Source organism: Lutjanus erythropterus, chromosome 22 (assembly GCF_056507025.1).
Source record: "Lutjanus erythropterus isolate fLutEry1 chromosome 22, fLutEry1.hap2, whole genome shotgun sequence".
In the NCBI taxonomy this organism is placed as follows: Eukaryota; Metazoa; Chordata; class Actinopteri; order Lutjaniformes; family Lutjanidae; genus Lutjanus; species Lutjanus erythropterus.
The window spans coordinates 18,592,430-18,619,430 of record NC_139338.1 but is presented as its reverse complement, the minus strand read 5'-3'; the positions used below and the strand labels follow the sequence as shown (position 1 = coordinate 18,619,430).

General features: G+C 39.6%; 1 protein-coding gene across 5 annotated transcripts in view; it reads left to right on the top strand.

The window, feature by feature from the left end:
- The first annotated feature begins 13,378 nt into the window (after positions 1-13,378).
- atp2b1a (ATPase plasma membrane Ca2+ transporting 1a) overlaps positions 13,379-27,001 on the top strand; it is a 54,399-nt gene continuing 40,776 nt past the window's right edge. For 4 of the 5 annotated variants that reach the window (XM_084710576.1, XM_084710573.1, XM_084710577.1 and 1 more), the window contains exon 1: positions 13,379-13,510. The gene's annotated coding sequence lies outside the window, so the exon portion shown is untranslated. Of the gene's footprint in view, positions 13,511-13,532; positions 13,674-27,001 lie in introns of those variants that run through there. The other variant, XM_084710575.1, reaches the window with a different exon arrangement.

The window sequence follows — 27,001 nt, the reverse complement described above, 5'->3', positions numbered from 1 at the left end:
TGGGGCAGATACTGATAATCCAATACGCTGACATTTTATGGGCCAAACAACTACTTGATCAATCAAGAAAATTACTGACAGTTTACTCAATAATGAATATAATTTTTAGTTGCAGTCGAAAATATATACATAAATGACCATTCAACACTTGTATCAAAGATGTGTACTGGGAGCAGGATATTTTACAGTTTAACAATAAACCTTACTATCCAAAATGATGTCAGGGCACTGAAACAGTAAACTTTCACTGGTATATTAAATAATTATAGAGCAAAATATGTGTACATATTAAACCTGAATTAAGAAAAAGGTTTCAAATATACACTGTAAAAATAAGTTGAGAAAATTTGTCATTCATCTACTGCCTTTATTAGATTATTGAGTCAGCCTACAGCCTATAGCATTTTGTTGGTATAATTTACTTTTCTTCTTTAGATAAACTTTAGGTAGACTAGATAATCTTTGAGTTTAAGAACCCCCCCAAAAAACAATTTGTATTTCTAACAATGTTCACATGTGCTGTGAACCTGATTTGTCATTAGATAAGTACATAAAAATGAATTATTCCTGTCACCTCAGTGACTTTACTCAACAGTTTTCAAGGTTTTCTAAAACTCAAAAAGTAAATTATATTACCAGTATAGCAGTGATAGGGCAGTATCTGCCTACTCATACTGGTTGACCAACACATCAGTTGGGCTTTAGAAACTGGTAAAAGGACCAAGTGCTTTTTCTTATGACTGCTCGGCATCACCGCGTTATGACTCAGAGGAACTGAAGCACAGCCTTGTTGAACCTCGTCAGTGTGTTCCGTAATTTAATTGCAGGGCACATTGTGTGCCTTTTAAACTTAAAGTGGAACAAACTGACTTCTTGAATTGCATTGAACCCGGTCAGCACCAGTGTGTTCAATTTATGAGACAACTGATGTACTTGAATGGGAAGAGATTTTTTTTTTTTTTTTTTTTTTTTTTTTTTGCTCCCTTTGTGTGGTTGGCCTTTTGAAGAAGAGTAATCCTCCTCGCCCAAACCACAAAGCTGAAGCCATCAAATTTCACACATATGTTTACAAATTAGCCGTGCAGCTGATGGTTCTCCCGAGAGACGCGGACAGCTGGTTGTAACCTTGAACATTTGTGCTAGGGGACAGTTTAAAGCAATTTCTCCACTCTGTCATCTTGGCAGCCAGACTACTAGAAATAAAGGTTCTAAGTATATCAGCTTGTCCCCACAGGAGAACCTTTACAAATGTTGCACCTGGAACACTTTCAGAGGAGGGTTATACCTAAAACACATGTTTCTTCAAAAAAAAAAAACAAGTTTCTGGGTGGGACCTCAGACCCTTTTGGAACCCATATTTTTAAGAGAGCACAGAAGTCAGTAATTTGTCATTTTAACCAACAAAAGTAAACAGTTGTTTAGTTTTTTCTGCCTCAGACTGACAAAAGTTCCCTCTCTGTGGTCTCTCAATCAGGAACGGAGAATCTAAGTTGTAGCTGGCTGTGGCTCTGTCCTGCCTCTCTGTCACAGCAAAGTGACTGAGTTTTCCCCAGACAGACCCAGGGTAATTGGAACAGTGGATTGAGGGGTAGGCACACACACGCAGACGCACACACACACACACGCACACACAAACCCACACAGGTCATTACATTTACCACTAAGCATCTCCATAAGCCCAAGCAGGCATATCTGACATATCCATCTGCTATGCTGGGATCATGCTGGATCTGCCTCTCTCTCTCTCTAAATCGGGGTAAGGGGTGTGCCAGTGGTAATGATGATGGGGACATGACATGTAATCACGGGGTTGATCACAGCTTGGTAACTAAGCAGGGCTATGATTTTACCCACAGTTACATCTCTTCTGGGGCAACATGTCATATTGGCCTGGTTTTAAGCAATAAAATGAAAAAAGACAGTTGAAATTCTTAAAATCCTTTAATCCCATAAGGATGACTGGTTCTTTATGGATTGTGTCTGTTGTTGCTCACATATTAGCCTACAGACCCTCCCTGTTTTTTCTCCCTCTCTGTATTTCAGTGCATCAGTTCAATTTGATGCCATGTCTGAACGCTTCAAAATGCTTGTTTCACATTGCTTGTGTAATAAGTATTGTTGGATTTATTGTGCCAATGCAATACCTGAGTTTTGGTACTAACCTTACCTAAAAAGATAAAATTGGCAACATTTTGATTTAAATCGGGAACTGTCATTGTACATTTTTAGTACTTAAAGCAGCAGTTCACCCTAACATTCACGCTTCAAAAATTATAAAAGTAGCGTTCCTGGTATTGTGAATATTATCTTGCTGAACAAAACGTGCAGGTATCAAACTTTTGTTCACCACAGAGCTTATTTTCTGCTCTAATCCATAACCCAAAGAAAAAATCCCATTGGCTTTTTGTGGAGGGAACCAGAGCGATGCTAACCTCTGGGTTGTTCTGCAAATATACAACATCCATGCATCACTCTATAGACAGATATGAGAGATATCTCATCATCTAACTTGCAGTAAGAGAACAAATAATAATGTTGAAAGACATTGCTTTAAAATTGTGATTTGGTACATGTTATATTCACAGTATGTTGTAAGTTTTGTACTTAAGCATCAGATGTGAACTCTTCTCTCTTGAAGATGCAGTTGATTTATTTATTATTCCTTGATTTATTTCTGTCCTCCTCTCTTTGAAACCTTTCACCTCCTTCTCTCTCATCAAGACACACATACTGTTTCCACTTGCTCTCTACCCCGTGTTGGGAAGGTCAAGGCCATCACCCACCTTAGGGCGAGGTGTGTGTTTGTGTGTGTATGTGCATGTTGAGTGTGCGGTCACATGTGCTCAAGGGCTCTTTCATCATAGGTCCCAGTCTGAAAGCCTTTCTCTCTTCCTCCCTGTGCCTTCTCTCCCTCCCAGGGGAAAAGCCCCCATGCGAAAGGGAAGAAATGGGGTGTAAAGGGCACTGAGTTCCCATTGGATCTACTCGTCTATGCCCCATCTGTGCCCAGTTTATGCCACTCCACTTTGGACACTGCAAAAGCCCTGCGCTGGCTTGAGGAAGCGAGCACTCTTTATGTGCCCCTTCTCTTGCTCTCTGCACATTCTGTGGGTAAAGCAAAAATCTGAGATGGCACTGTAATTAAGTTGCCATTAATTGTTTTGCCTGGTCCCGGGTGGCACTGTTCAGACTTTGGGGGAAGAGAACAGCAGATTTATAGGGCTGATGGGCTCCACGCCTAACTGAACAACTAAACACAGTGAAAACGATTCTTAATTACTGCCTGTTGCCACTAATTCACCCAGAGTCACCTCTGCCAGGGAGCTAACTAGCCCTCACCGTCTAGCTGCACTTAAAGGGATAGCTCACATTATTTAAAATGGGGTTGTATGAGGTATTTATCCATGGTCAGTGTATTACGATTACTTATTATTTTTGGATGGTGGTCAGCATGTCCCGAGTTTGGAGAATTAGAGAGGAGTATAAGTATGGAAGCTAAGCAATGTACTGCTGTGGACAGGGTCAGAAACAAAATATATTTTGGCATAATTTTGAACTGCTATTAATGTGAAATGAGCAAATAAAAAGACTTACTCTGGCCCAGAATATTTCACCTTCGCATTTCCTTCATCTGTGATGACATATCATGATTATTTACGAATTACTGTAGTAAATATATTACAGATTTCTCCTTAGGTGGCTAAAATACCTATTGATGTTGACCCCATCCACAGCAGTACCTCATACAACCCCACATTAAATAATCCAGAGTATCCCTTTAAGCACACAAGCATTTATACTTGTCATCTGAACCGTTTCTTATCATGTACAGAATACGTCATTTCTGACAAATCTGTTTTCCAGCCTGGAACACACAAAGCTGCAGTGTTTGATTCTGCAACATTTTTGCCTCGTATGTTTTGTTTTCCATGTTCATTCCTGTTGGAGTCTAATGGCAGCCTTTTCCATGAGCGCTGCACCGAGTCTAAATGTGGAATCTCAGGTGGTTTCTCTGCCTTGGCGGTAATTGAATCAAGACTATTTATATGCCCTACATTTTATGACATGTAGATGTTCACTGGCCTGAATGAAATACACTTTCCAGCTCTGCCGCTGGCTGAGCCAAATGTAAATACAGAAGATATCGATGGAAAACAGACCGTGGAAAACATGTCCTAGAGGGCAGTGGCACTACCCCCACAACCCTGCTAACACCCTTCTATGGCTCTTCTATGACTTCACACACAAGTTTATATGGTGAAGGCATACTATAACCATACACAGCTTCTTCCACTCACACACCCACACATTGGGCTGGGTGGGTCGCTGCCCTGACAAAGTCTAGCCTCAATGGGCACTTGAGGTGAATTATTGTTTGTGAGTGGAAACTTGGCCAGATAATCTCAACGCTGCTGGCTCAGGGCTGAGTAAGACCACTGTCTCCTTCCCTGCATACACACACACACACGCCCTGTGCGCACACACAGCTTTTGTTTTACCATCTCTATTTCCAGTTCACACTTATTTGCTGACTCTTTAACTTTTACAATATCTCCTTGCTTTTGCTCCATCTTTCTCTTCCTTTTCTACAACTTCTGTTTCTCCTCTCTTTACCCAACAACTCTGGCCTTTATCCTGCAGGCCATTCACCTCTCTGTGGCTGCCCTCGATGGTGCCTGCAGTAAATTCCAGAGGTAGTTGGAAACACAAACATGCACAAGCCTAGGACGAGCTGCTCAGTCATGATAGACCCCTCCTTACCACCACCGCCGCCGCCACCACCTCTCTCACAGCTTTCCTTCACACAAGGGGTCTTTTGTGTTTCTGACTGCTTCACAAGGTCTCACTTCAGATCTTCTCTTAGATTTGTACCTGCATCATAGGTGTAATTCATGCGTCTGTGTCTCCAGTTGTTTTGCCAGTCAGCAGGGTGTGAATGTTAATCATATAACTGGGGATTCCTCCAGCAGACATAAACCAATGTTTGGACTCTTGTGGACCTCATGAATAATGTGATTACAGTAATTGTGGCAGACTAATGACGTGTTGGATAAGAAAGGTTTGTTATTACAATGTGCGAGACCCATCCTTAATATAAACTTTGTCTGATGGATAGAGCTACTATCCTGCTTGAGTCTGATGTTGACGCAGCTTTATTAAGACTAAGACTGAGTTGCACCACCAAGGATTAATTTAATCTAAGATGAGTTATAAGAGTTTAGCAAAGCAAGGATTAAAATGAGTATGTCCAGATTTTAAATTAAGCAGAGCTCTGTTGTACAACTAAAAACAAATCTCAGTTTAGTGAGATTAAATTGTCCAGTTAATATGGCGATGCTTTCTTATCCAAGTTATAATGAATAATTAAATAATTTGATGTTCTGTTAATAATTAAGTAAAAAGTTAACAGAATTGTTACATTGTTTCCTGGCTAGCAGGAAAGTTAGCAAATTGTTCCATTGTTTGCTAGCTAGCTAGAAAGCTAAGAAAATGTTATATTCTTTACTCAGTAGCTAAACAGTTAAAATGTTATTTTGTTTGCGAGCTAACTAGAAAGTTAACAAAACACTATGTTGTTTGCTAGCTAGCTAAAAAGTTAACAAAATGTTACATTTACTAGCTAGGCGGATAAATAGTTATCCCATTTAGCCTACTCAAGAAGGCTCAAAATTTCTCATCATTTGAGAAGAATTTGTTGGCTGAATTAATGGAAAAATATAGCAAATAAAAGAGGATTTAAAAACAAGCAACAGCACAGTAAAGGGGAAAAAAAAAAGAGACGGGCACCAACTGTTAGACTGTTATGATGGATCAGCTGGAGTGAAAGAAAGACGAGAGGAATAAAACTCATTTGGTCTGAATCTGTCTCTTAAGTTTCTTAAAGGAACTTTAATATTTTGCTCAATCCATCTCAACAGGCAGCTCCTCCTCAAGTGGAAGTTGAAAGGTAATACTCCAACACATTTTAAATTGGAGTTTAGAGTTTTATACAGCAGAATTAAATTTAATCTAGGTTTAGCATGAAAACTAAATTGAGGATAAACTAAAGGTTAAAATGTAATCTTTATTAATTCTAGGCTAATTTAAATGTTTGGCGCAACATAATTTGAAGTTAAACCATGGTTTAAAAATTAATCCTTGTTGGTATAACCCAAGAGGATGACATATTGTCAACACCAAGAAATACAAGCAAAGAATTGGTTAACAGCAGGACTTTTGATTAATTTGCTATTGGAAAATTCTCACACATCATCACCCCCGATCAGCAGTCTTGCTCAAAAGTATGCAACACACAATTTTCCTCTTCCTCTTCAAAAGAAGGAAGCCCCCCCCCTCCACGTCTAACTCTTTGCCAATGTGCTGAGCCAGTGGAAAATCCAACGTCCGTTCAAGAAACAAAGTGGTGTAGAAAGATCGGTTGACCAGAGGAAGCAATATTCATACAGCGTGTCCTCACTGATAGGGACCTGGTTGTGTAAGTCGACTAATGAGACATCTTCACGTTTGCATTTTCCACTTGCCTCGGCTCAAGAGGCACATGATCTCCAAGTGCACCATAGGCATTTCCACCGCAGTCATATGTTTATTTAAAAATTGTTTAGGAAATAAGTGATAATCTCTCTGTGGCTCATGATTTACGTTTTCCATTCCCTTTGGCTTTTCCATTGTGCATTGTTTCTTGTGCAAATGTCTTAATCTGCTCACTGCAGAGTGTTATCTAAAAATGTGATAAGATGCCGAGTCCGCAACTAAGTTCCTCTCATGGTTGCAGCAGCAGACACATTCACGCTGTGCCAGTTGCTAGACGCTCTTGGACTGAACCTGCAATTATTTGTCAAGCTATCTTGTCTCATGGTGTGTAGAGCTCTTCCCCAGTAATTAAAGTTCTATGTTGGGATGAACACACACACACACACACACACACACACACACACACACACACACACACACACACACACACACACACACACAAAACACACAGACAGCCACAGTTATCTAACTTTTTTTGTTTTCTGCAGTGTCTTCCTCTGTGAAACCATGCGTTCTCTTTCAACCTAAATTAATAAAGCGGTTCTGTTTTGAGTGTGTTTTCATAAATGCAAAAGTTACCCTGAAGGCAACATCCCCTTTTGGGAGACTTTTGGCGTGCCTCATCATTAATGCTTACTCAGACAGCATGAACAACACATTAGCATGCACAAAGGCTAATGACACTTGACATTTACTGTAGTTCACAAGATGCTCCAGAGCATATGGCAATTTTCCACCGAGAAACTGAGTCAACAGCAAGACTCAGACAACAGCTGTGGGGGAAATGATTGGTCTCCTCATTTTAAAAAACTTGAAATATTTTTTTTTTTTTCCTGCAGTGCTTCTTTTCCTCAAATTGCCGCTGATGCAGATAAATGTTTTTTTTTTCATGAGTAAATAATTCACTGTCTCCATTAACAAGTCGAAGGACCAGACAGCTCGCAGATTGTTGTGTGGATACAGCTAAAAGTCCCTCCATGTGGGGATTCAGGATCTTGCTCATTTCTGCGGTCTCAAAGTGTTTAAATGGATTGACGCAGAGATTAAGTGGTTTCAACTGAACAAACAGGCTCTGATGACACAAGGCAGAATTCCAATTTATTGTCTGTCATATTTAGATAAAGAATAGACAAACATCAACCACTGACTAGAAGGAAAATGTTGTCATGGAAAGTCAATGACTTCTGCATGAACAAGTCTGTTTTTACTTGATATGCACTTTTATGAACTCTGCGTGTATGGTTGCATGCATTTCTTCTCATGTTTGTGTTTGTGTGTGAACTTTTTTGTTTCAACTTGTGACTAAAATATTACCGGGAAAATTATGTCCACATTATGAACTAAATTAATGAGCAAATTTATGCTTTTTCTCCTAATGTTTTCTTCTAATGTTACTCTCCATTCCATCCAGAGACAGAGGCAAAAACTACTAAAAACTACTAAAACTATGTTATTAAAATGTAATATTACAATGCACATCATTACAATGCTTTCAGTTTACCTCTTCAGTGAACATGCTTATTTCTTCTCTCTCATTATTCTCTCTCTTCTCTCATGAAGTGTTGCTCATAGAAAGTAGGTTAAGAGGAAACCAATCAATGGCGTGGAAACCCACAGGTGTTAAACAATAATACCACTTGAAGGGCTAGATGGAGAGTTGAAAAGTTGTCTGTTTCCACTTTAAATATTATGTATTTTAAAGGAATTGTCTGACTTTTTGGGAAGTGTGCTTATTCATTTTTTGATGAGCAGCCAGACGAGAAGGTCAACGCCACTCTCTTATCTGTCAGTTAAATGTAAGGCTGCAGCTAGCAGCTGTTTAGCATAGCTTAGCACAAAGAGTGGAAATATTGAATCAGCAAGCCAGTTTCAGTCAAGTGGTCACAAACTTGGGTGCAGATCTTGTCTGATATTCACACATAACCGCAACACTTTTTGAAGGTTTTGTTTTAGTCCCCTCTCTTTCCTGTCATTGGGTGAAAACAAGTGCTGTAAAAGTGCCAGACCAGTCAATATGTGTAGAGTACGTTTGTGGCAAACACTTCATCACAGGTTAGTTAATGTTACTGAATAAATGACGTGTACCGCTTGTGCCTGTAGATTGAAATAAATCAGAAAAGAGAGTTAGTGATAATGTCACTTAAGTTTTTACTGTGGACCCACTATAAAACACCTGCTTTTACAAATTTGGTTTGGTTTAACAGTCTGCCCACTTGAAAGACTGCCAGGAGCAGAGGATTTTTTAACATGAATAATTCAAATTATAGCTGCTGCGCAGCAATTGGTCAGGGTCAGGCATCTTGAGGAGGAAGAGGAAGAAGTTGAAGAGGAGGCAAATGGTAAATATATGATGGTCCATCAGCAGCACTGCCTGGCCTGATAATTATTTAAAATTTCTACAATTAAAAATATCTCTTAAGTAATGTGTTTCTAATCCCCTGCATCACCCAAGATGCAAACTCACAACCTTTGACTCCTATAAAAGTTTTTGAAAAAAAACAGTGATGCAGTTCAAGGTGAAGGTTTCTGCTCAACTGGAGCTAATTTTTGTGTAACATGCAAAGTTGTTGCACATACGGATGATTTATTATGAATTTTCAAAGTTTTAAAATTTAGTGTTAGAGTTGAAGTTAGGGGGAGAAGAAGAGGAAGAGGAACTTATCAGGGGGTGTTCATCTCCTAATAAGTTGAGCTGACCTACCTTCTAAGAAATGAACCTTGTAACCAATATAAAGTAATAAGGGAAGTCAGGCTAAAATAGCATTTTCTTCTTCCCTTCTAAGCGGATAAGTCAAGGGCTGACAGTCGCCCTCTAAGTTGTCATGGGGTCTGCGCCCTTGGTCACAAAGTCTGCCAACTAGCACCTCTGAAGATCACAAATTAACACGTTAGAAAGTGTAAAAGTGAGAATTTGCCCTTTTATGTGAGGTTATGTGTCAGACTATTTCTTGGCCTGGACAAGTTACCAGGCAACCGGCGGATACTTAAAGAAGTTACAGCTGAAAGCCAGAAAATAGTCCAGCATGTAGCCTCACATAAAATGGCAAATTGTCATTTTTACACTTTACACAGGTTATGAAGTAGAGAAATGAGATATAACATGTTGACAGCTATCTTTAGACAGATTATGTTACTGACAGACCTAGCCAGGCTAGCTGTTTTCCCCTGTTTCCAGTATTTGTGCTAAGCTAAGCTAACCAGCTGCTGGCTGTAGCTACATATTTAATGAATACAGATTCGTAAATCTGCAACTTTCCTGCTGTTATTGCCATCCATGACCTTAGAATATACAAAGACTGATGGACAGACAGAGATAGACAGAGGGAGAGAAATAGGCGGCATCAGTGTCATGTTAGAGGGACATCTGCTCAGGGTTGGCCAAACACAAAGCACTGCAGGCTGCCAATCAGGAAGCCACCAAAACCACTGACAGTGAACTGGAAAAATGGCAGGCGTAAAAATAGGTCTTGTTTCTGCTTCGGCACTACAGGGTTTGAACGCCTGTTTGCCAGTCCCAGCTCAGCCGAGGCCTGTGTTACTGTTGGGTGTACAAGAAGAACATCAGCACTGAAGCACCGCCGTGTTACAGCTCTAGTTTGAAGTTTGAGAGCAAAACACTGACTGACAGCTAAAAATGTGTGAAGGGTGTGGGGTGACATATGTGACATCCACACTTGACTGACTACATCGCCTCGCTGATGGCTGCTTTTGTAAACATCAGTCAAAACTCTTCTCGTGCTTCTTCTCGGATCTCGAATGTTTTAACCACAAAAAAATCCTACCATACTGCAGAATCCAGGGTTAAAGGGATAGTTCTGACTATCTGGAGTATTAGGTACAGTGGATGGGGGTCAGTAGTTTGGAGAGTCAGAGAGGAGTATCAGCATGGAAGCTAAGCAATGTGCTGCTGTGAACAACAAAGCATATTTTAGCCACCTAACAAGAATCTATATTGATTTACGCAAAAAAGCAGTGAAATACATCAGAAATGAGCTCTCATTTAATTTTGTTTATCAAACTATTTGTTCAGAACATTTGTACTGGGCCGTAAACACAGTTTTAGTCAATGTATTGATCCGAACTGTTTGATTAGGCTTCTTTCATTCATAGAATGACCCTCTGACCACTTCCTGTGAATGTCAGTCTATATTTTCATAAAAAAAAATAGACCCCCATTTTACACCACGTTACAAGTCCTTAGAGTTCGTGGCCCTGAGACAACATAAAGAAAACACTTAACCATCTAACCATCCATCTTTTGTATAAATCTTTTTGTCTATCTATGCATCTTCACTGATTGTTCCTCTTTTTATTTTGACTCAAACAATTGAGTCAATTACACACATGAGACCCAACAATTGCACAAGTCAACTTACATAAATCAAGTTTTTTTTTCTCCTGCTTCTTCTCTTCCTCTTTCTTTCCAAATGTTTTGTGCCCTTGACATAGATCTGACACGACACGTTCTGAAACATTTTCCAACTTTTAAATTGCACAAAGGCATAATAAACACATTGAACTTTTCCCCCCTGTTTACAAATCTGAAGAGGTGAATGCGTCTGTGCACTTAGGGCTGTTTTGTTAATGATAAATCCCATTATGGTCAAGACAGCAAGTGTATTACACTGAGATCTGACCTCAGCCGGAGTTATTTCCTGTTTATCATCTACTACCACTCATGTCTTTTTTAACCTGGGGTCCACCACAAAGTCATAAAACTAAGTCTTCACCTGACCTGGTTCATGCAAAGTTGAGACGTCTGACCTATTATTGACCTTCACTGGAAATATTTTCTTTAACCGGCCTTGGGCACATATTGATATTGAACGTTCTGTATCATACACTTTGTATTTTGGGTACTTTTTTGGGAATCGTTTTATCAGTTAATCTATTAGTTGTTAGGTCTAGAAAATGTCAGAAAAATGTTGTATGATCATCGTCCCCTAAAGCTAAATGTGACGCCCTAAAATGTCTTGTTTTGTTCACCCAAAGATATTTAGTTTACTATCACAGATCAGGAAAGAAACCAGAAAATATTCACATCTGAGAAGCTAAAATCAAATAATCTTTTCAAAAAAAGGGGCTGATTCAAAACAGTCAATTATCAGAGTAGTTGATAAATTTTACTTTAATAAATAATTTAAATTCATAAGTTGAACAAGGACCTTTTGATTTGTAATGAATTGTACAATTTCTTCAAAAGTAAATTTTCACTTGCACCCGTAATTTCATTGTAAAAATGCATAAAACCGCTGCAACATGCATCAGAACTTTTTACAAAAGCTGTTGCGAACTCAGCCATTTTAGGCTGTAACAATCCCAAAAACAGCCCCTGAAATCGTGCAGTTACTGCCTTCACATTGAATTCCTGCGACTGATAATGTTAAACATCAACAGTTAAATGTAACACCGGCGGTTTGCTTGTAGTTGAGTAATATTTCATAAATGCAACAGTACGTCAGTAGAGATTTTCAGTCCACTTGCAGCTTGCTAGGCTGCTGGACCTTTACACCTCAAGTTACTGCACATACACTCATCTTGCAGCATAGATGATCACAGGAGACTTTTTGCTGCACCATAATTGTGTCTGGTAAATATGTGTTGTTTTATTCCTATTGCATACTAGAAGTCTAAAGGAATGGTAAGGCGACAGATGGACCTGTAATGCACTGCAGACATTGCATTTCACTGAGAGTTGGCCCCAGTAATGGGAAGGCTGATTATCGAGTGTGAGACTCCTTCTTAACAGGACTAAAGAATCGCAAAGAATACAGGCATTGAATCCGCAGAAGAAGAAGAAAAAAAGCGCTACGTCATGGAAAGAATGACGTCAGGTTTGATTAGGCGCCGAGGGAAGAGCCTTGTGTAGCCTAGGTGGAGTTCAGACAGGCAGCACAGAAAGCAGAAACGATGCGGCAGACAGTGAGGTTTCGGTGCGTACTCTGTTACAGGCTGCATCATATGATGGAGGGGGGGGCTGTTGAATAATCCTGTTATTATAAAGCGACACGGGAGCAAAGAGGGAGTACGAGGGGATCATGACGTAACCGTTTCCATAGGCGACTGATATGCTGGCTAAGCCAATGGGAATCCACACCAGCGGTCCATACCCATCCTCCTTTTGACGTGCATCACATGTCCCCGGCGGTGTTGTGACAGAAAGAAAGGAGGCGAGGCGAGATAGTTCCCCTCAGCCTACTTCCTGGTTCGTCAAAATCGACTTTAGAGAAGCTGGTGCCCCTTATTCTTTTGGCCTAAAGTTTTAGTGTTTTTTGTCTTCACATGTTCTGTGATAAAACTATATTAAATGAATGGCCATTTTAATTAATGTTATTATTTAGATATGTTAGAAATTAGGTATAGGTTTGCAACTGATTATTTTATTTTTGAGTAATCTGTTAATCATTTTCTCAATTAATACATTAGTTGTGTAATAAAATGTCATAAAATAGTGACAAATATCGATTGGTGTTTCCCCAAGCCCCAGGTGATGTCCTCAAATTTCTTGATTTGTCCACAACATATTCAGTTTACTCTCATAGATGAGTAAAGAAACCAGAAAATACTCATATTTGATGCGCTGAAATCAGAGTTTGGACATTTTTGTCTTTAAAATCGACTCAAAATGATTACTTAGTTACAAAATAATTTGTGATTAATTTAATAGATGAGAACTATCTGATCAATCGACAAATCACTGCAGCTCTACATGGGTACATTAGCTGTGTTAAGATAGCGCCAGTTAACAGTTATAGCATTTTAAACAGCTGTGCGCACGTGTCCTACGGTCGGACTTGGGTGTCCACCAGTTGAAATAGGATGGTAACTATCTTGCTTGCTGGCTGGAGACATTGGTTGTGGTTGTGACAGCGCAGTGGGCGGGATTTTACCTCAGATCAGGGGAAAGAGTCTAGTCTTTGGTGAGACTGAGGGGGAGTTAAAGAGAGAAAGGGATCTGGGGTGCTCTTCAGAGAACGGAGTAAGTATTTTTTAGTGATATTTTCTGCGCTATGGTGACAAAATGCCGCATGGTGAAGGGCCGCTTCCATGTGTGTCAGACGCTGCATTGAGAAACCTCACCGGTTAGGTCTTCATTTTTGTGTGCAATGATCAACGAGGGCCAGCCAGACAGCCAGCCACCGGTGGGTAGCTGCCTTGGGTAGTTAGCTTTATACCAAGCTAACATCGTTAGCTAACGTTATATCTTGGGATACATACTGACATTGGGCGTCTCGTTTTCCAACCCAGGTGGCTAATCAGCCAGGATGCTGCCAGTTATTCTTTGTTTGTGCTAGTTTACTTAGACTTCTGCGTTGCCCTGGGTGAAGTTTTTCCGACTTGTCAGTCTGTCTGAAGTGGCTTTTGTGTATTTTTCATTCTTTACAATCAGCATAAGCTAACGCCTGGGAGCTAGTTGGCTAACATTGTACGCTAGCCTGGAACGTTGTTTTTTTTAACGCTGCACTCACCACGCTTCGTACACAGCGGCGGTCGGACGGTTACACGCTGTGGCTCGCCATGTAGAAACTGTCTGTGAAATAAATAACGCTTGCTGCTTAAAATGTGGAGGAAACTTGCCTGTTTTTCATTCCACACTGGGGTGCGTTTCACGACCTGTCATTCAGTCTGTTTAACGTTATGTGGATTCACACAGGCAGAAAGATAGTGTCGGTTAGTGTAGTAATATTGTTAACCGGCCTGGAACGTTGGTTTTTATCGGTCGAGTCGACACGCTCCGTACATGGCAGATTGACGGTTACACGTTGAGGTTCATCATATAGAGACTGCTTGTGAAATAACGATAGCTGCTCAAATTTTTTGAGAAAGTTGCCTCCGTTTAATTCTGAACCATGGTGCGTTTTCCTGCCTGTCATTCAGTCGGTTTAACGCCGTGTTAAACCACTTGTACCGGCAGAACGAGAATGTCAGTTACTGTTAACCGGCCTGGAACGTTATTCTCCGAGCGTTCCACTCCACGCGGTGAGCGCAGAGAGGCTCCCGTGTTGGCAGTTATTTTGTTGGTGGACTGTCACTTCAGAGTGGACATGTTAAATGTGCAATTTAATGCGAGAATAAAAACCAAAACGTGTCTCAATGCTGTCAAAGTTCATTCAGAGGATATCCTCACCAGTGTTACGGGAATAGTTCACCTAAGAATGAAAATTCAGTCATCATCTACTCACCCTTACACCAGTTTAGTTTTTTTTTCTTGCACTGCTGGAGTTAAACAGGGAAACAGCATTGCGGAATCTCCCAAACAATATAAGTGAACAGTGACCAGTTTAAAAATGGGGGGGAAAAAAGTGGACAAAAAACCCTAAAATGCTTTTATACTGTTCACATTGTGTGCACGCACGCAAACATGGCTCGACGCTAAGGATCTATGGTGAAGATTTAGGCTAAAACACGGTGTAAATGATGTCTTTCAAGTTAAATCGGCATGTCAAGGCTTTAGGAGACTTGGATTACACTCGACGAGCTGAATGGAGGCATTTTATGTTTTTTTTTGGTTGTTTTCTTGCATTTGAAAACTGGTCACCATTCACTTCAGCTGGTTGGACGATCCTGCAAATGCTGTTTTCCTGTGAAACTCAAGCAGTGTGTTGCGGACTCAAAAACTAAACCCAACCTTAAGTCAGCATGAGGGTGAGTAGATAATGACCTCATTTTCATTTTTGGGTAAACTATCCCTTTAAATCAAATTTTGTGTCCTTTTGCATTTACATTTTCCCTGTAATGTCAACTTGTCAATGCTGAATCTCAACCCAAGCTCTAACCCCAACTGTTATTCTGTACAGTGCTTATCTTATCAAGTCAGGCCTAAATGTTTAAGTAGGAACTTGCCACTTTCGGCAGTGCAAGCTATAGTGCTATTTTAAAAAAAACATTCTCTGACTACCACAATTCCGACAATAAAGCTCAACCTTAAGCACAGCACGTTGCTTTAAATTACCATATAACGGTAACAGTAACAGTAAATCCGGTGTTTCCTAATCTTTACAGCAAATACCAGATGATTACATATGTTGCCTGTAAACTCTTGACCTTGGTGGATAATGTAATACACAAATTTTCAGGTTGATATACAAGACACATCATTGGTTGATGTCAAGGAAACTAAAAACATATCCTTGGTTGATGTGGAGGAGTGCAACCACTGAGCACCTTTTGGTGTCTAGTTGAAGGGATCACTCCTTATCCAATTAAATAGCACCGGGGTTTGCTGCAGCGCCAGCAGTGTCTTCCTGTGTTTGTGTAATGACTTGAGATCCTACAGTCAGTGGATTGCAAATAATGTTGTGGTTTTATTAAAAATGCATTTGAATACAGCTTGAGCTTAAAGTGAATACACTGTGATTCAATGAGACAAGGTGTGCCAGTCACTGTAGTATGGTATGGTTATCTGTAGACATACTACATAATATAATATCAGCTAAGTACTTCCTTGGCCAACCATTGTAGTCAGAATATCTTTTTGAGTATACGACAGTTGTTGGAATTCAGTTTTGTAGTAATATGTCTGAATTTCTGTATTTCACTACACAAGATAAATACTTAACAGGTTTACCAGTTTTCATTATAGCTGTCTTGTTCAGCATATAGAGATTCAGAGTTTGTTTAATGATTCACTTAAACCACCAGTAACACAATCTGTTGCTGTGTCTGAGCCCTTTGAACTGAGACTGTTGCTGTCACTCAAGAATGACAAAAATATCCTTTCTTATTCCTTGCTATACCATGCTTTTTCATAACGGCTGACTATTGACAGTGCTGCTCGCCATGACTATAGGATATGAGTCAGTGGTTGTTACACTTGATTCGTAAATTGTTTTGGGAAATGGTTATATCTATAAAATCACTTGACCTCCTCAACAGTGTGGTTCAACTGGATAGTGTTTTCCCCACTTACATTTGTAGACCCAGCGTCTTTTCAAGACGACAAAGTTGCCGTGCATATAATGTTAATTAACCACTCTGGAGATCGTGGAGGTTCTACTAATCTAACATTATAGCTTGCTGGTAAAATGGTGTTTGCTTCTCATGGCATCAGAGTTTTTACTTGACACATAGTGGTAGTCACTGCGAAGTAATGCAGTGCACTGAGTACACTTTCTTCCAGGCAGTTATCGCCTGTCAACTCTGTCCCTCACTCATCACAGATGAGTCGCCCTTACAGCTGCTTGATATGTCCACTGATTTCATCGTCATGCTCCACACTTAAGTCAGTTACAAGCGCATTGTTAATTGCAACAATTTGTCTTGCATTCCTCAGAAAATCTCTGTTACTGCCTTGTATAAGGCATTATTTTAGAGAGCAAGCCACTGTAGGTCATTAATCTAAGGTGACATTGAGCCTCATGTAAACCGACATGGAAAGCTAAATATAGTCAGGCTTTTTAACATTTAGTACAATGTATTTATGGTGCTATTTACTTGTGATGGAGTTTTTCTTATCTTTCTTTCTGTGTGGATTGTAAGGCCAAGGTTATTCCAAGCAGAGGTTTTGAGTTACATGGATTTTGACTCAATCATAACTTCTTATTCATTCAGATATTGCCTAACAAAACAGTGGAACAAACTGCACAGGTGTGACTCAAATAAATTTGCCGTTTTAAATTCCAAGAGTTAACATTGTCGTTGCACGGAGACCAACAGGGGGCTATAATTTGAAAAATTGGTAAAACTAATTGGATGAACTCTGATCCTGCCCACTAAAAGAATTATAAGGCACACACGGCAAATATCATGAATTAGTCATCAAGACAGCTACAAGGTCTAACTGTGCTACAAGGCATTTATGTTAGTTTTGGTATTTCCAAAAAGCAGGTGGGTTTCATGGCTTGACATACCAATGATTTTTTTTCTTTGTTTTTATGTAAAGTAGAAGATTTTGCAGTCTCATTAGTTTATGCATATCTCTATAGAACTGAATATAACAATTTCTTATTAAAGTTCATAGCATCATTATTGAGTCTAAAACATAACCATAGTGTTAGTCAATGCAAATAATGTGATGGACAGTATCATAGGTGACATAAAATACACAGTCCTCTGGCAGTGTAATTTTCTTGACACCTCCAGGCAGTTATTATAGGAGTTTTCTGAAACTTAACTGTACAAGGCCAGTGGAAAAGGCTAGTGAACTGAACACTCTATTAAAATCTTTTTCCATGAAAAATGTCATTTTCCAGACCTCCAAGAGTTGCTTTGTAATAATCCTGATGTTTAAGGAACGATGTGTTGGATTTAGTGGCAACTAGGGGTGAGCTGTTTCAAACATTTAGGAGAACCAACAGGGGTACCAATACTCACAAGCAACCCCAAAAGGCCATATTTAGAGCCAGTATTTGGCTTGTCCATTGTGGGCTGCTGTAGAAACACGTCCTCACATCATGGTGACTTTTGTGGAAGAGAATTCCATGTCCTTTGTAGATATAAAAGGCTCACTTTACAGTAATCAATTATTTTCAGATCAATATATACAAATAAAAACGGTTAAGAATATTATATTCCATTTCAGACATATTCTGCCAATAAATCCCTGTAAAGTTTACACACTGGTCCTTAAGATCTTGGTCACACTAAATAAGAAAAATCACATTTCAAAACCTCAGTCAGATCTTTGAAATTTAGCTGTGTGGTTTCTTGTCTCTCAAATGCATTTTTTTTTTTTTGCCATCTATAAACAAATCTATTGGCAGGTTGTTGTGTTCGGCTGTCTGATGATGCTTGGTCGCACTGAACACAGTTTCAATGACAGTGAAAACTCGACTGGCTAGATTGACACAGGCCTTAGGAAAAAAATAGTGTTAACATTAACAGTTTTGGATGACTTGCACGGGATGAATATGAAAGTGCTGTGTAGTAACCAAGCACCAGGCAGCTTTAGCTTTCAGACTTCCATTTACTTGTAATAGCATTGGGTACATATATGTTTAGCTATCACAAATTGCATTCTCTACTGCAGGTCTTGGTGTCCTGAAATTGGAATGGTAAGGACAGCAAGGTCAGGCTGTGGCAGCAAATGGCAGGGCGGCAAGACCTCAGGCCACTGAGCTGCTATGTAGAATCACACATAACAAAGAACACAGAGCTTCTCATCTTCAAAGTGGCTCGATGAAAGATGTTCCATTTTGGAATATTTTCCATCCTATGGACATGAAGGACTCTAACAGCTAAATAAAACCACCCCTCTTGGTTTTATTTCCTCTGAAGGAAAAATCACAGTTCGCATTTTTCATTTTGGGGGTGGCTACAGTATTGATATTACTGAGGCTGGGACAATAGTACTTAAAATGATAATAGAACATTTTGGCCTGCAAGAAAAACTTCTTTTTTATTCATGTGAAAAAATGCAGTCAGTTATTAATTATACTTTAATGACAGGATAGTCTTTAAGGACTCGGCACTGCTTGGAAATTGTTGAGCAATGATTGTGCAAATGACTTCTTGCCATCAACACAGACACCTTTGCAATGAGTAGAGTACTGATGTGAAGAAACACTGGAATGCTTTCAACTTTTTGTGCTATCTTATGTGGTGCATTGATTAGTTTTTTAAAATGCTGAGTAACTGATCATGGATTCTCCCACCTTTCACATCAGCTGCAATGTCCTGTTTTAACAAGAGTACGTTTAACAACTCACGTGACCAGGCAGGGCTTAAATGAGGTGCTTTTCATTGGCATATATTTGCTAACGTAATTATAAGCCTTCTGCAGCAACCTGCTGGTCATTCTTGATGTGTATAAAGACCACCATACTGGAGGTTTTAGGGCATTTTTGTGGTTCAGAACCTGGATTTGGAGCCTGAATTCCTGCTCCATTTTCAGGCTACTTTGTACTTTACCTGCATGGATTTTGTGATAGGTTTTTCCATTTTTTATTGATAAATTTGGAAAAACTCAGACTACAACTTAACAAGAAAAAGTCTTTCCTAATCAAATTAATGAAGCAGTTGTGTCAAAAGTATCCTTAAAAAACTAGACTGATGAGTACAAGTTTTCTTGTGTACACAGCAATTAAATGTGTCATTCATAATTAATTGCTGCACCATAGATCAGGGTCAAATATTATGATTAATTTTCATTTTAGAGACCCTGACATATCCTCCCATAGATAAAGTAAGTAGAGCTGAAGGGGAATGGTGTGTTGCTGGTGACACCTCTGACTGTGTGTCCGTACAAATTGGCAGCCTGACAGCGTTTGAGAGCCGCGTAGAGGTCCCAGTCTGTGGGGTGAAGTAGTGCTCTCAGCTGCGAGCCATGCAGCACAAGGAGGGCTGGGTGTCTCTGCTTTGTACCCTCCACATTTACATGGCCTGACCCAGTTCAGCAATGGCTAGCTGTGGGGGGAGGGGACAGTCTGGGGGAAGCTAAAAATACCACCCCTCGCATTAGGCAGCTCCATTGCAGAGGGATCCCTAGAATTGCTATCCTCCACTTGCATCAAGTTGTTGGCACGTAGAGGTGTACGAACTGCCAGAGGGTTTCCTTAGCGTGGAAACAAAGACATGAGTCTACTTCTGAGATGCCCACCACTGTTGTCCTGTCTACTTGTTTCCACTTGCCACAGCCTTCTGGGTGGAGGATGTAGTGTGCATCCAATGTGTGAAAGGAGCCTTAAATAGCTTGGGTAGAGAGAAGAGGCTTGTCACTTACACAACTCTGGTGCTTGGGTAAAGCCACTGCGTATTCATGCTGAGCTGTGGTTTTACTGTCGTTGTGTGGAAAGGGTTAACCTCAGCCTCTGTCATTCAACCATACCATGCCAGCTGTTGGCTTGGAGATCCAATCACAATGATTTTCCACTGTTGTGACATGTGACCTGCTCCGCAACCCGAAACTGTCGCAGCACAGCAAATGTTGGCACTTCCTTCATCTTGGCGTTGTTGCTGCTCGTGGGGTTAGGGGGTGTGAATGTGGGAGAGGGCTCACATGAAGACAGGGAAATGGAGAAGGCACAGAATTGCATTCATTGCTGTAAGCTGCACATGTGGTACACAAGACAAGTGAATAATCCTACCCTTGTAAGACCATGTCATGTAGTAGAGACCATTTGCGCATTTAAGCAGTCATTGCAAGGTGCAAGATGGCATGCATTTTACCCCTGACTGCTGGAATTCACTTGTCCACTTATTGGAATTTGGGGAAAAAAAGGTTACTGTTTTGCAGTGGAGGGGCCACAAAGAGGAACATTTCCCCTCAGGTTAATAAACTCAGGTTCCCCTCAGGTTAATAAACCAATGTGTACTGTATTGGCATTTGACTATATTTGCACTAAAACATCATGATGGACAATGTTGTTTAAAAGGATCTTCATCTCTGCACCAGATGTCCATAACTTAGTTGTGTTTAGCCTCTGAAGCTTGAAACTAAGTTAGCTATACTGACGACGCTACGCTAACAAAACAATTGTGCAAATAACAACAGCCCACACAAAAGAATCACTATTGTCACCCATGTAACCAAGCATCTTTGGTTCATCTAACTGGACAGGTTAGACACATAATGTTTGTCAGCCTAACCTTAGTCTAGAGTCTCAGATAATTTGTTATGTTTGGGTGCTATATAGGCTAAATAAAATTGTCTTGTTACAGACCAGACATTTTAAAAGAGAGTGTGATGACGCTCAGTGTCTGTAATGTCAGAGTGCCCTATGATCTTTTATGTTAGATCTTTAGATCTTCCCCTTACTTTGAACAAAACAAATGTTTAGAAAGTTGGTTCATTATTAAGTGTTGAATTTCTAGATCTATCAGACATCTCCCACACTGGCTCCAACAACTGAAGCTGATGTCCAGTTGTGAGGTAGTGCTAACTTTAAGAACAAACTAGTCGTAATGCTAGCTTTTATGTCTGCACACACCCTGCTACTGTTGGGTGATGGTGTGGCTCCACGTAATTGCCCTTCTAGCGAATTTCAGTCTGTGCAACCATATCCAATTGTCAAGTAACTTCATGTCAGGCTGTGATTAGCCTATAGTGTTACATTTGAAATTTGACTCCTGCTGCTCTGTGCTGCTGCACTGACACATTCAGCTTATAGCCTAATTGTAGCGTCTGTCGTCCAACAAAGTATTGATAACAAGCTTAGACAGTGGGGGCCATGGGCAAGAAATGTAATCAAATAGTGTATGCCGGAACACTATGTAACACCAGTAACACCTATTACCACAGGAAGCCTATTGGGCGCAAGGAACTCAACAAAAATACTTCCGTTCTTAGATGTGTACAGTTTGGGTGTTAGGATGTGTACATTCTTCTCTATTTTTTGTTTAGTTGTCTGCTCTGTATAGATTTTTTCATTGAATACATTTTTGGTTAAAGGTGGAGTAAGCGATTCTGGAGAATGATATTGATTGTTGAGTCTCATTCCAAGGTTGTCAAACACTGACACGTTGGGTTTGTGGTTTGGCCAAGCCACAGTGAGAAACAGTGAGACTCAACAATGAACCAGACCCTAAGTTTTGGACTACCTGGGAATGAGGGCCAACTATGAAGTATATTTCTCGAAAATTGCTTACTCCCCCTTTAATTTGAAGGTGTCAGACATAGGGGCAATAATAACCACTAACAGTAAAGCAGTAACATAATAGCACATAGTGTTTTAAATAATGAAAAAAAAAATCTTTGTGTAGTGTACATGTACATCAGAAATTATGGTACTAATGAGTCCTTCATCCAAGAGATGGGAGTCTTGTCTTGTCCACCACTGGACATCATAAAGAGGTTGCTTAAGTGACCATACTAGCTTTAGGATTTAACAATTTTAACATGTCATTTATCAAGATTGAGGACACGTACACAAATAAGTTTGACTCGTCTAATAACTGTCCCACATGTATGCTGAGAGAGGTGTAATTTGCCCTGCAGACCATGGATTTTACTTAAGCTACAGAGAGATGAACATTTTCTAAAGGCTTAGTTTGGCATTCCCTGGCATTTCTGTTCAAGCCCTAAGAACATCCTTTTATATGTTTTTCATGGAGATCAGAACAGTGGTGTGAATATTAGTTTTGATGGTCTATGAACATTGACTGAAGACTTTACCCTAAATCTGGGGTCAGGACAGGAGGTGCAAAGAGAATTTCCTCTTCAAAATAGGGATTTCTGTGATCTCTCCCACCTCAGTAATACACCCGGCCCTGCAATTATGCTCTGTAATAAATAATAAATTCTGTCCCGTTTTCCATGGCAGATGGCTCCAAATAGAAACTCAACATGTGACAGAATAGTTTCCAAGAATCTCAATGGAATAAGCTGCAAGCATTCATTTGTGCAGTGAGCAGTAATAAAACCTACATTTTCTCTCCTACTGCATCTGCGTCCCAGTTTAAAGTTCTGACATACAGTATTTTCAGTTTGAAATTGCATGTTTGATGTCCTGTCTGATGTAAAGAAAGATGAATGTATCCTCAAACATGTTTCAGCTTTTAGTACGGTCAGAAATGCAGAAAGTGAGTAAAACCTTCCCATCTAATAGATAACTGCAGCATTTTTTCCAGGCGAGGAAAAACGATCCTGTCTGCCTGCTCTAGTGCCTTATGGATCAGATTGCTGAGTCCAGTGCGAATTACAGTCTGACAAGGCTTTCCACCTGAAAGTACACTGTATGTTTAGTGTTTGACAAAATGCTTTCAGGCTGGAAATCAAGTCCATTTTTCTAATAAATCCAGTTTTGTGGGACAAAAGACAGTCATCAAATCAAATCCTCCTTAAAACACTTGCAGTGCTTCAGTCTGTGTAATTGTACTGTTGTATGCTCGTGGTCCTGTGTTTCACTTTCTAGACAAATTTCCCATCAACTTGGTGGCCATGAATGAATCAGCCTCATTGTGTTAGGCTGATTAAAGCTGAATGGACAGCAGCCTCTCATTAGAATGGACTCTCCCATGTAGAGCACCATGGAGCTCCCTGATGCCACAGATAGTCTTAATTAGATTAAACAGAAGGCTTTTCCTGAGGTAATCAGTCACTTGGTCCCTGCTCACCACGTTACCCCACCAGTTACACTGCAGGGAAGCTGGTGGCCTTTTTTTCATTCTGATTTTTTTTTTTTTTTCAGTGACAGACCTGTATATCGTTTGAACATGGTAGCGTACTGTGATACAGTGAAGATGAAAGGATTTGACTGATGCTTTACTTAACACCTGGTCAGACTAGAAGAGGAAACTGCTGTTCTTTATCATGGAGATTGGCCTTGCCGTGTGTAAAAGTAATTGTAATTTTCTACTCGGTATTTAAAAGTAAAGATCATTGCCCAACTCTATTGGGTGGGGAGGTGGGAATGAGGATTATTTACAAACTTATAATAATAAGTATAAATCTAACAACAGTATGGGTGGTGTGACTTGAAGCATTCCTGAAGTAATCCCTTCACATTTTATGCATTTGCTTTTGTCAGATGCTACAGTCATGTAGTATAGTCATACATTTGAACATTTTGGTGGTATCTTGACAATCTAAGTGAAGTGGGATAATTTGTACCCTTTATTTGAGTTCCAACTTATGTTCTGTCCAGCCTCCAGTTCCATTAAGAGTACATGTATAATTTTTCATACCTACCTCAGTTATAGTCCCAAAGACCTCTGTTGTTAGTCTGCAAATAAATAGGTGCCCTTTCAGCCAGACACCGTTGATTTTAAAGTGGATCATGGAATAGTTTAAGTACCTCTCCACCAAGTTCTGTAACCATATAAGACAGTAGAAACTAAAATTTTAAATGGCAATATCCTTATTTTTGATCAGGTAGAACTTCTGTCTTGTGTTTTACTGGGCTTTAAACTGTTTCAGGTTCATAAGTAGGTTACTAACTACTGGCCCGCAAATTAATTTTGACCTTTGATAAAGCTTGCAACTCATGTGCATTAAGTTTTAAGACACATCCTTGGGCCAGGGGGGAGTATTGGCCTAGATCAGAGTTAAAAATAACTTGAATAATTCTTACCAGTTTATCTCATTTAGGGCTGCAACCACTAGCTATTTTCATTATTGATTGCTCATTATTTCCTCAATTAATCATTTAATCTATAAAATGGTAAAAAGTTATTCAAAATTAGGGCTGGATGACAGTTTAAAACATCACACTGGGGCACCCCTATAGCTCAGTTGGTAGGGCGTGCGCAATATGTATTGAGGCTGTTAGTTCTCTGCAGCAGCCGCTGGTTCGAATCCCGCCTGCGGCCCATTTGCTGCGTGTCATCCCCCATCTCTTCCCCCCTCTTTCCTGTGATACTTTCAGCTGTCATTGTCAGTAAAGGCACCCAAAAAATAACCTTTAAAACATCACACTGAAATTATTTTGACACATATTGTGATTGTGCAGCAGCGTCTCCAATTTGGATATTGGACTTGGCCATAGTGTGATTTCGGCAATATTTTCAATTTATTGTGCAGCCCAATTAAAAAATGCTTTCCTAGAGCTCAATCCAAATACTTGTCACATTTATTCTCTTAAATGACAAAGAAAATAGGCAAATTTCTATCTTTAAGAGGCTGATACCGGCAAATGTTTGACATTTTTGCATGAAACATTACTAAAATGATTATCAAAATAGTTAGCAACAAATTTTCTTCACAGTATTAGAAGCTTAATGTCTTAATGTTTTCTGTTACACTCCAAAAGGAACTGCAACCAAACACAACCCAACAGACAAGAAAAAGAGAGATGCTACTGGAAGCTCTTTTCTGTGTAACAGCTGCAAGAAGTTTGTATTGACGGTAGATAAACAGTGCAGAGGAGAAAGGAGGACTACCTTTTAAATTCTGTATGCAGGTAAAACCCTGGGAGCTGCTCAGAGCAGCAGAGTGATTACTGAATGCTAATGCTCCACTCTGTTCACTCTGACCAGGAAACAGAGTGCACATTACTTGACAAGTGTTTTGTCCAGATGACAAAATTATTATTATTTTATTACGACTCAAGTACAACTAATCAAAATCTCTTGAAAATGGCTGTTGGCAGTTTTGCTAATTACTTTGCTACTTGTCTCAGTAGCAGAGTGGTTTTGTCTCATGGCTTCCATATTTCCTCTAATGCAGCAGTAAAATATTTGAGCGCAAGTGTCTGTACTGTAGTTGTATAATGAACAGAAAATATATTTGACACCATTTAACATTGTTTAAAATGCTACACTGAAAATAGGTAAACACAAATGTCACACGAGTATGCTCTAAGGTACTGAGAAGTATCAATACTTCAATATGTTGTCAATATCACATTTAAAACAATACAGTACTAATATTTGATAGTATTGTAAGTACCAAAACCATGAAAAGTTTACCCTGTTTTCCTGCCTGAAATTTGGCTTGCAGGACAGCAAATCCAGGCAGTGTTGTGTGACTTTTTTTTCTTTACCCTTTTTTTTTTAATACTAGTCCTGTGTCAAAGTTTAAACTTCTGTTATCGTGACAACCTTAGTATGCTCACAGTAAGCATCACAGTTAATATCTGAGTATTTTACAGTATAATGTGATAATGATTTGTGATGGTATGACAAACTACTGAAAAACATTTATGGTTTAGAACTCACAATAGTTCTTGAGCTCTCTTTGTATTGAACTGGGTGCTCATGCTCAAAATGGTGACGTTGTATTACCCCTTTTGTTATTGTAGCTTTCTTGCGGTGGTTACGTATCACCTTGGTTTGTTGTATGTTTCATATTTTGTAACCAAACCACTTCCACACTATTGAAGTCGCTCCCCCTTTTGGAACTAACTCCTCCATTGTCGAGCTGGTTGCAGTATTACTTTTGCTTTCAGCCATGCTTGTTGTTGCCATGTATGACTGTATGACGTACAATATAAAGTTTTCTTTATCATAATGAAATATATACCGGTGTTTTCATGAACAACGTATGGCACATCCCCAAGAGTAATAGGTCAAGACACCCCAGGAAAACTACACAGATAATGGAATTGCAATCTTTACAAACATTAGTGCATACATGATTGTTCAGTTCAGCGTTCAGGGCAATTGGAGCAGGTTGGTATATAATAATAAAAAAACACAGTAACAAAGGAACAAACAATTCATGAAGCCAGCAAGCAAAATATGGAATAGAATTTATAAATAATGCTGATAAATAACCTTGCAAAAGCACAATAAAAGGATATACCAATGATGACAATTGTTAAAAAAAAATACAGAGCATTGCAGAGGGACACAACAATTTGGAAAAGTGGTAAAACATAACAATGCCATAATGGCAACATAGAAAGTTCCCTCTCAAAAATATGATCATAAGAAACCAAGATAGGGGGCGCCCCTATAGCTCAGTTGGTAGGGTGTGCGCACCATGTGTTGAGGCTGTCAGTCCTCTGCAGCGGCTGCAGGTTCGATTCCCACTTGCAGCACATTTGCTGCATGTCATCCCCTCTTGCTCTCTCCTCCTTTCCTGTCATGTCTTCAGCTGTCCTATCTGAATAAAGGCAAAAAGCCCAAAAAATCATGTTAAAAAAAGAAACAA